The following is a 9,320-nucleotide window of genomic DNA, read 5'->3' as shown; positions in this document are numbered from 1 at the left end:
GAGGACCTGGCTTTAATCATTTACTTACAGTCCCTGGCTGTCAGTAATGTGAGCCTGCACGCTGCGTGCTCCGTCTATCTGTTTAGACGGACCATGTCTAGCAACCCTATTTTAAGCACAGGTAAAAGTAGGCAGCACAGGGAACAAAAATGTGGAATTAAGGGGTAATTGAATACACTGTGAAAAGTTGAAATAGGGCCACCAAGGTGATATTAATCACCACAATCCAATACTCCAAAACAATACTCCAAAAAAAAATAAAAAATACGACAGTTATCCTTTAAAAAATAAAAGAAGCAAAAAAAAAGTGAAAAAACGCTATTGCGTCTTTGTGTGTTTTTTATAGTTTTGATGCTTTTTTTATTTAATTGCATCTATACATAAAATTTATTTTCTATGATTTTTTATGGTGGTATGAGCTGTACATTCGTTGAAACTTCAGAAAAATCACTTAAGTTCAATAAAACTTCAGAGAAAACTTCAGAAAAAATACTAAAAAATAGTAGAGGGGACATCTTGTTTATATTTTAAATTACTGTGTGTATTTGACTTTGTCTTTAAATGAAATGTCTTGACAGAGACGTGTGATCTTCTGATTGCTTGTCCCATAGACTGGAATAGAATACTATTGTAGTCTATGGAATTTTTACAGGCTGCCTGTCAGGCCGTACCTCGGGCACAGCTTTGCAGGCAGCTCGCTACGAACAACTCTGGGTACTTTCACAAGGCCTCAGGCTGACATAGCAACCAATCGGAGCAAAATCATGGGGCTTCGTTCGGAAGGCAGAGGGAACCGTCTAATCTCACAAATGTCAGTGTCGCTATTTACTTGAGATTTGGTGAATGTCCCCCTGTATGCATATACCCTTAGGCTGGTTTCATATAAACCTAATATGGGTGCAAGTCATAGGCGTAGCAAGTAGTTCAGCATGGGGGGGGGGGGGGGAGGTGGAGGTTGTATCAAAAGGCAAGAGGAGGCCCATCACAGCAGCAATGCGTTTTAATACCCAGGCTTAGGCTCCATGCTGTCACGATCAGTGTGGGTGAAAACTTCCACACTGAACACAGGATGGAAGGGGAACAGTAACTGGGCCTGGAAACTAGGGAAGGAACAGGACCCCTCCTAAACAACCCTGATCCGGGCCCTAACTACATATCAATATGAATAGACCTTGAAGGTAGGGATTTTCATATGCAGGATACCTAGGCCATTTATTCCCTATAAGGCCCTAGAATAAGGTTAGGACCAAAGACAACCCATTCCTCCCCAGATAGACAAAAGGAAGTCTCTGTCTCAGGCCCAGATACACACATCAGGGAATATAAAAAACACAAACGCGACAATTAACTTCTGCAGAGATGGATGAGCAGGAACACCAGAGACGACCTCACACCAGCTCAGCCAAACCCAAATGAAAGCTATCTACCGCATAGTCAGAAGGGTGGGATCAGACTATAAAGGGTAGAAGTGATGACCACTGAGCAACAGCTGAGAAAAGGGAAGTGGTCATTAATCCTATCAATACTGAATCAAGAGAAATCAAGGAGGCTGCTAGATTCCTCCACGCTCAGCCAGTCTCCTTGATCTTCTGACATCAGTCACCTGAGGGACCGTGACACATGCTATATCATATTTTTTTAGTCTACCTGTAGACTACAGTGGAGTCCACTTCCACAGACTCCAGACCTTACACGTAGGCCTCTTGCACACGACCGTATGTATTTTGCGGTCCACAAAAAACGGATCCGCAAGAAATACGGATGACATCTGTGTGCATTCCGTATTTTGCGTAACGAAACAGCTGACCCCTATTAGAGAAGTCCTATCCTTGTCTGTAATGCGGACAATAAGACATGTTCTATTTTTTGGCAGAACGGAAATACATACGGAAACGGAATGCACACGGAGTAACTTCCGTTTTTTTTGCGGACCCATTGAAATGAATGGTTCCGTATACGGTTTGCAAAAAAAACGGAATGGACACAGAAATAATTTACTTTCGTGTGCATGAGCCCTTAGAAGAGCGGAGCCAAACAAGAGATATACTACTGCGGCCAGGGCAGGCAGCTCCCCCACTGTCTCAAGCATGCGAAATTGTTCTATTTTTTTGCGGTGTGGACGAATCACAAACCCATTCAAGTTGAATGGGTCTCGATCCGTTCCGGCCGCCGCATGGACGTTGCCCATGCATTGGGGACTGCAAATTGCAGTCCCCAATGCACGGAACGGACCCACAGTGGCAGTGTGCAAGAGGCCTAACTGTAACAAGTGATTCAGTTGAACGTTGTGGCGCTATTACGCAGTTACGCAATTTGCATGGTGGTAAAGACCGCCACTGCCCGTACACAGTCAGCATTTGTGCCCCCCTCCTCAGTTTACTTAGAGTAGCTGTCCCCCCCTGCTCCCCCGTTAGCTACACCTCTGGTGCAAGTCTTTGGATGTTATCATCCCAAATAATAGCATCATAGATGCCTAGATTGCTTCGGCATTTGGCCGTAATACAGGTTTGAATATGATTTTTGAATACATTAGGGGTTATTTACTAATGGCGCCAAGCCAGTTTTTGCTAAATTTTAAACACCTGTGCGACAATATTTTGTCACATGGGCTTTTTTGCGTCATGTTTGACACCTGGTAGCGTTAAGGGAATGGCGGGGGCAGGGACAATGGCCCTAACAAAGTTACCTACTACATTTACGTCTAGAAACGGCATAAATGTTGGTGAAAAACTACATCAGTCAGGGTCTGGTGTAGTTTTTTTTCGCCAGGCGCAAGGACTGCTATAGATGCGCCTAATTTACGATGAAGCGCGCACCTCGTCATAAGTTAGACAAATGTTACGGCATTACAGGGGGAGGAACTAAGACCGGCGCAAAAGGTAAATGAGCCCCATAGAGTCGGAGAAAAGCATCTATCCCTGCACCACATTTATCATCCAGCCTGAGCCCCGGTGATAAATCTGCTGCCTAGATAACCGGTCTAAGGGCTGTATTACACTGGCTGGGGCATTGGGACTGACACATTTACTAATTTCCAGGCAAGGTCTGCGTCTCATCAGAAATTAGCCATGTCTTATGGCAACACTGGCGAAAAAAGGCCCAAAAAATGCTGTAAAAATAAAAAAAGCTAGTGCAAGTTCACGTATGTAAGGATACTGACTGAAAAACTTTGTTGCCCACAGCAACCAATCACAACTCTGCTTTCATTTTTCAAGAGCACCATAAGAAATAAAAGCTGAGCTATGATTGGTTGCTATGGGCCACCAAGGGGGAGAGTTATCAAGCTGGTGCTGCCCATAGCAACCAATCAGATTCCAGCTTTCATTTTTCACAGCTCCTTTGGAAAATGAAAGGTGGATTCTGATTGGTTGCTATGGGTAACTAAGCCAGTTCTGATAAATGTCTCCACAGATTTTTCCTCATGTCTTCCCCTATGTCTGGACCAAGAGTGATAAACAGGAGGCCTTGACTGTGAGCCCAGCCTGCCTCACACTCTATCCATCCTAACAGCCGCCTGCCCCCGAGCTCAGTCACATGACTGGCGAACGTCATCTATGTGCCCGGTCACATGACACTGACGTCATCAAACGTCCTCCGCTGATGTTTAGCAATAACAGACTGTGGAACCGGTAGACAGATTTACAGGAACGGGCGGCGCTGAGACAGGTGAGGGCAGCGGCGCCATCATTACCCGGGGAGGAGGGGCACGTCACGGTCTGGCGGAGGGGGGGGGGGGCGAGTTTAACCCCTTGTGCACCCCACCCCTCCGACACCCAGCCTGTCACTGACAGCTCATCATAAGGACGTGACGGCGATAGTGCCATAGGAGTGTTACCGTAAACAAACATGTCCCCCCACCTCAGGCCGGTATGTGACCCGTCCACTGACGGCTCTGCTGTACCCTGGATAGTAGCAGGTTGTCAGCCTCTGGCACAGTGGGGGGTGAACATTCACTGACAGCACGCAGAGATATTAAAAAAGTCGGGTAATTAAAACGTGTTCTGCAAAGCATCTGGTAGTGAGTGGCATCATGTGCTCCTGTAAGACGTCTTCAAGGAGATTCCTAACTGTATAAAAAAAGGAGACACAGAACTTGCAATGTACAGTGTAATGCAGGCCTCGGCTGCAGCAGAACCTCTTTTTTCAGGCGTAAGAAGGAGTTACGGTGTGCATTAAATTGTTCTGCGGCAGCTGAGGTGTGTATAGTGATGCTCTGCAGCAGCTGAGGTGTGTATAGTGATGCTCTGCAGCAGCTGAGGTGTGTATTGTGATGTTCTGCGGCAGCTGAGGTGTGTATAGTGATGCTCTGTAGCAGCTGAGGTGTCTATAGTGATGTTCTGCAGCAGCTGAGGTGTGTATAATGTTCTGCGGCAGCTGAGGTGTGTATAGTGATGTTCTGCAGCAGCTGAGGTGTGTATAGTGATGCTCTGCAGCAGCTGAGGTGTCTATAGTGATGTTCTGCAGCAGCTGAGGTGTGTATAATGTTCTGCAGCAGCTGAGGTGTGTATAGTGATGTTCTGCAGCAGCTGAGGTGTGTATAGTGATGTTCTGCAGCAGCTGAGGTGTGTATAGCGATGTTCTGCTGCAGCTGAGGTGTGTATAGCGATGTTCTGCAGCAGCTGAGGTGTGTATAGTGATGCTCTGCAGCAGCTGAGGGGTGTGTATAGTGATGCTCTGCAGCAGCTGAGGGGTGTGTATAGTGATGCTCTGCAGCAGCTGAGGGGTGTGTATAGTGATGCTCTGCAGCAGCTGAGGTGTGTATAGTGATGTTCTGCAGCAGCTGAGGTGTGTATAGTGATGCTCTGCAGCAGCTGAGGTGTGTATTGCGAAGCTCTGCTGCAGCTGAGGTGTGTATAGTGATGTTCTGCTGCAGCTGAGGTGTGTACAGTGATGCTCTGCAGCAGCTGAGGTGTGTATAGTGATGTTCTGCAGCAGCTGAGGTGTGTATTGCGATGTTCTGCTGCAGCTGAGGTGTGTACAGTGATGCTCTGCAGCAGCTGAGGTGTGTATAGTGATGTTCTGCAGCAGCTGAGGTGTGTATTGCGATGTTCTGCTGCAGCTGAGGTGTGTACAGTGATGCTCTGCAGCAGCTGAGGTGTGTATAGTGATGCTCTGCAGCAGCTCAGGCTTGTATAACGATCTGCAGCAGTTGATGTATTAGGCTCTGCCAGGTGCGGTGTATGACACGTTCCAAGGGCATTGATTTACATTGTGACTCATCTCTTTTTATAAAAGTCATGAGATCGGAGTGTGATGTGCAAATGTGAACGGAAGCCTGGCAGGGACTGCGGCAGGAAAACGGATTGACACATGTCACTATTCCGGCCCATGGAAGGTGGTCCTGAGCATGGGCTCACCTCACCCTCCATTCATTTTCTATGGGGCCTGCAAAAATAGGCGAGCACTGGCTCGGCTATTTCCGTTGGCCCCATAGAAATGAATGGGAGCGGGGGCCGCGCATGCGCAGTATGCTTCCATTCACTTCTATGGGGAGCCGGCTTGGTGTTGGCTGGATCGGAGTCCTCCAGCCACCACCTTGCGGGGCTCCGTTCTCCGCTGGGATCCGCACCTATAAGACAATGGGGGCATATCCTAGCGATATGCCCCATTGTCCATGATGAGACAACCCCTTTAAGCTTTACTTAAAGGGACATTCCCAAGTTATGGTATATCCCCAGGATGAGGGGAGGTGGGGTCCGGAATCAGGTGCAGGCGGCTGTGCATGTGGCCGACTCTCTCCAAAAAGCAGCGGACACATCTCCATTCATTGCCCACCTGGATGTGGTGGATGGCGGCTACCCTATCAGGCAGGTCTGGAGTCCATGGATATGCCATAAATGTTTAATTTGTGAAAGCCACTTTAAGAAGGTTAGACCATGACAGACCATTATCCCCTGTCACTGGAGACCTGGAAAAATATATGAACGCGGGGGTCCGACCGCTGGAGCCCCCACCAGTTACTAGAACCAGTCCCCACGTTTGATGGGAGTGTTAGGCTACATACACACGACGCCTCTAGGGTTTCTAGGCTTTTTTCGAACATGCTTGACAACAACGGGGGCCCCGTTCTCATGATGGGCGGGGTTTCAATCGCTGGGTAGGGGGGATAGGATATACATTTCTGTAGCTGGAATACCCCTTTAATTCAAAGGGGTTGTCCGGGAATTGGGTCTAATTAGGCCATGGTACTACTCTAAGCAGGAACCTGGCCGTGCCAATCAAGGAGAAGGAGGGGCTGGCAGAGGAAGGGGGAGGGGCATGAGTGCACAGAGTGGCTTGGGCCTGCCCTCTTTGCACTTAACTGCTCATTTGCATATGGATTAAAACTATGAATGAAGCAATGGATCACAGTGAAAGGTATCATTACACTCCGCTGAGCCAGCCCTACAAGACTGTGTGCCTGGTTTAACGCCAAATATATCAAAAAGGAACATTGGGGGTCATTTACAAGGCTCAGGTCTTGTCATAAATTAGGCACACTGCCGGCATTCTGCGCGCCTGGGGTAAAAAATACTTTACCCCTGACGAGTGGTTTTCACTCCGCTTATACACATGGTGTAAAAGATGGCAACAGTGCCCCAAGTGCTGAGCACGGTGTAAAAATAGGTTAAAAAGACTCAAAACGGGGTCTTGCGGCTTTTCTTTTTTACCCCAATTCCCCCCCAGCAACCCCCCCCCGTCGTCAGTGACCCCCTATGTTATGTTACGCAACGGGGAGATGCAGCGGCAGACGTGCGTTGTGGGTCCCAGGGAGCGGTAACCTGTATGAGGGGCTGGGGCATTTTGGGGGCATTGTGGGGGTTGGACAATCCCTAACTGCTTAATTGTATATGGATTAAAAGTACTTTTTCTCCAGAATGAAGCAGCCGATCTCTGGCTCCAGGGGGACCTCATGGGTGACTGGCAGCTTTCTTCCTGTGCAGTCGCCCTCTGGTGAGAACCAGCCATACACCGTATATAGCTGTCAGCAGAACCCCTCATAGACCTGCAGGGGGGAGGACTAAGCTGCTGTCAGACAAAGGGCTGGGGATGTTGAGATCCAACATGCCCGATCCCTTTTTTTCCTGACGTCAGGGCACCTTCATACACATTAGATGTTTGGCTGATTCCTCTGAAATCAGCGGGTTTGGCCAACGTTCATCTGATGTATAGGCGATGTTAGTGAGAGATCAGTTATCCTGCAGGTGCAGGGAGTATAAGGGCACAGCCAGACTGTCACAGATTTGCAGCAGATTTTACCCTATGCTTTGCAATCGGTGAAATCCGCTATAGATGTTCGCAGCATTGACATTCTGCAGATTTAAAATCCACACCTCAGGCCGATGAACGCGGCAGATTATTATTAAAGGGGTTTTCCAAGACTAACAAATGCTCCCCATATGCCGTGCCCCTCACCCTAATTCTACTTACCTGGACCCCCGCTCCGCTCATGGTCCCCTGCGCGGATGAAAATATCTGGTGTCGGGGGAGTGGAGCAGCCAATGGCAGGCAGTGCCCGCATCACGGTGACGCTAGGGAGGCTTGTCCCCGTTGCCGCCTGCCATTGGCTCCTTCCCCCGACACCAGATGTTTTCATTCGTGCACTGGGAGAAGCGTCGGCCATGCGGGGACCATGAGCGGCGCGGGGAGCAAGGTAAGTATATTGTGTGTGAGGGGCCTGACATATGAGGGGGCATTTGTTAGTCTCGGAAAACCTCTTTAACATACACTCACCTAAAGAATTATTAGGAACACCTGTTCTATTTCTCATTAATGCGATTATCTAGTCAACCAATCACATGGCAGTTGCTTCAATGCATTTAGGGGGGTGGTCCTGGTCAAGACAATCTCCTGAACTCCAAACTGAATGTCAGAATGGGAAAGAAAGGTGATTTAACCACCTCCGGACCGCTGTACGCACAGACGCGTCCTCTCGCGAGACGCGAGATTTCCTGTGAACGCGCGCACACAGGCGCGCGCGTTCACAGGATCGGAAGGTAAGCGAGTGGATCTCCAGCCTGCCATCGGCGATCGTTCGCTGGCAGGCTGGAGATGTGATTTTTTTTTTTAACCCCTAACAGGTATATTAGACGCTGTTTTGATAACAGCGTCTAATATACCTGCTACCTGGTCCTCTGGTGGTCCCCTTTGTTTGGATCGACCACCAGAGGACACAGATAGCTCAGCAATATGTAGCACCAAGCACCACACTACACTACACCCCCCCCCCTGTCACTTATTAACCCCTTATTCGCCCCTGATCACCCCATATAGACTCCCTGATCACCCCCCTGTGATTGATTACCCCCCTGTCATTGATCACCCCCCTGTAAAGCTCCATTCCGATGTCCGCATGATTTTTACGGATCCACTGATAGACTGATCGGATCCGCAAAACGCATACGGACGTCTGAATGGAGCCTTACAGGGGCGTGATCAATGACTGTGGTGATCACCCCATATAGACTCCCTGATCACCCCCCTGTAAAGCTCCATTCAGATGTCCGCATGATTTTTACGGATCCACTGATAGATGGATCGGATCCGCAAAACGCATACGGACGTCTGAATGGAGCCTTACAGGGGCGTGATCAATGACTGTGGTGATCACCCCCCTGTCATTGATTACCCCCCTGTCATTGATCACCCCCCTGTAAAGCTCCATTCAGATGTCCGCATGATTTTTACGGATCCACTGATAGACTGATCGGATCCGCAAAACACATACGGATGTCTGAATGGAGCCTTACAGGGGCGTGATCAATGACTGTGGTGATCACCCCATATAGACTCCCTGATCACCCCCCTGTCATTGATCACCCCCCTGTAAAGCTCCATTCAGATGTCCGCATGATTTTTACGGATCCACGGATACATGGATCGGATCCGCAAAACACATACGGACATCTGAATGGAGCCTTATAGGGGCGTGATCAATGACAGGGGGGTGATCACCCCATATAGACTCCCTGATCACCCCCCTGTCATTGATCACCCCCCTGTCATTGATCACCCCCCTATAAGGCTCCATTCAGATGTCCGTATGTGTTTTGCGGATCCGATCCATGTATCCGTGGATCCGTAAAAATCATGCGGACATCTGAATGGAGCTTTACAGGGGGGTGATCAATGACAGGGGGGTGATCAGGGAGTCTATATGGGGTGATCACCACAGTCATTGATCACGCTCCTGTAAGGCTCCATTCAGACGTCCGTATGTGTTTTGCGGATCCGATCAGTCTATCAGTGGATCCGTAAAAATCATGCGGACATCTGAATGTGTTTTGGGGCGTCTTTTTACATACTGTATACTCATGCTGGGTGAGAGAAATATCTTGGCA

At 48.7% G+C, this 9,320-nt stretch overlaps 1 protein-coding gene across 2 annotated transcripts in view; it reads left to right on the top strand.

Moving 5' to 3' along the window:
* The first annotated feature begins 3,567 nt into the window (after positions 1-3,567).
* MAPKAP1 (MAPK associated protein 1) overlaps positions 3,568-9,320 on the top strand; it is a 176,781-nt gene continuing 171,028 nt past the window's right edge. For both annotated transcript variants that reach the window (XM_040442681.1, XM_040442680.1), the window contains exon 1: positions 3,568-3,666. The gene's annotated coding sequence lies outside the window, so the exon portion shown is untranslated. The remainder of the gene's footprint in view (positions 3,667-9,320) is intronic.

The sequence above is a fragment of the Bufo bufo genome, chromosome 8, assembly GCF_905171765.1.
Source record: "Bufo bufo chromosome 8, aBufBuf1.1, whole genome shotgun sequence".
NCBI classification, from domain to species: Eukaryota; Metazoa; Chordata; class Amphibia; order Anura; family Bufonidae; genus Bufo; species Bufo bufo.
The sequence above is the reverse complement of the archived record's forward strand: the minus strand, read 5'-3'. Positions and strand labels throughout refer to the sequence as shown.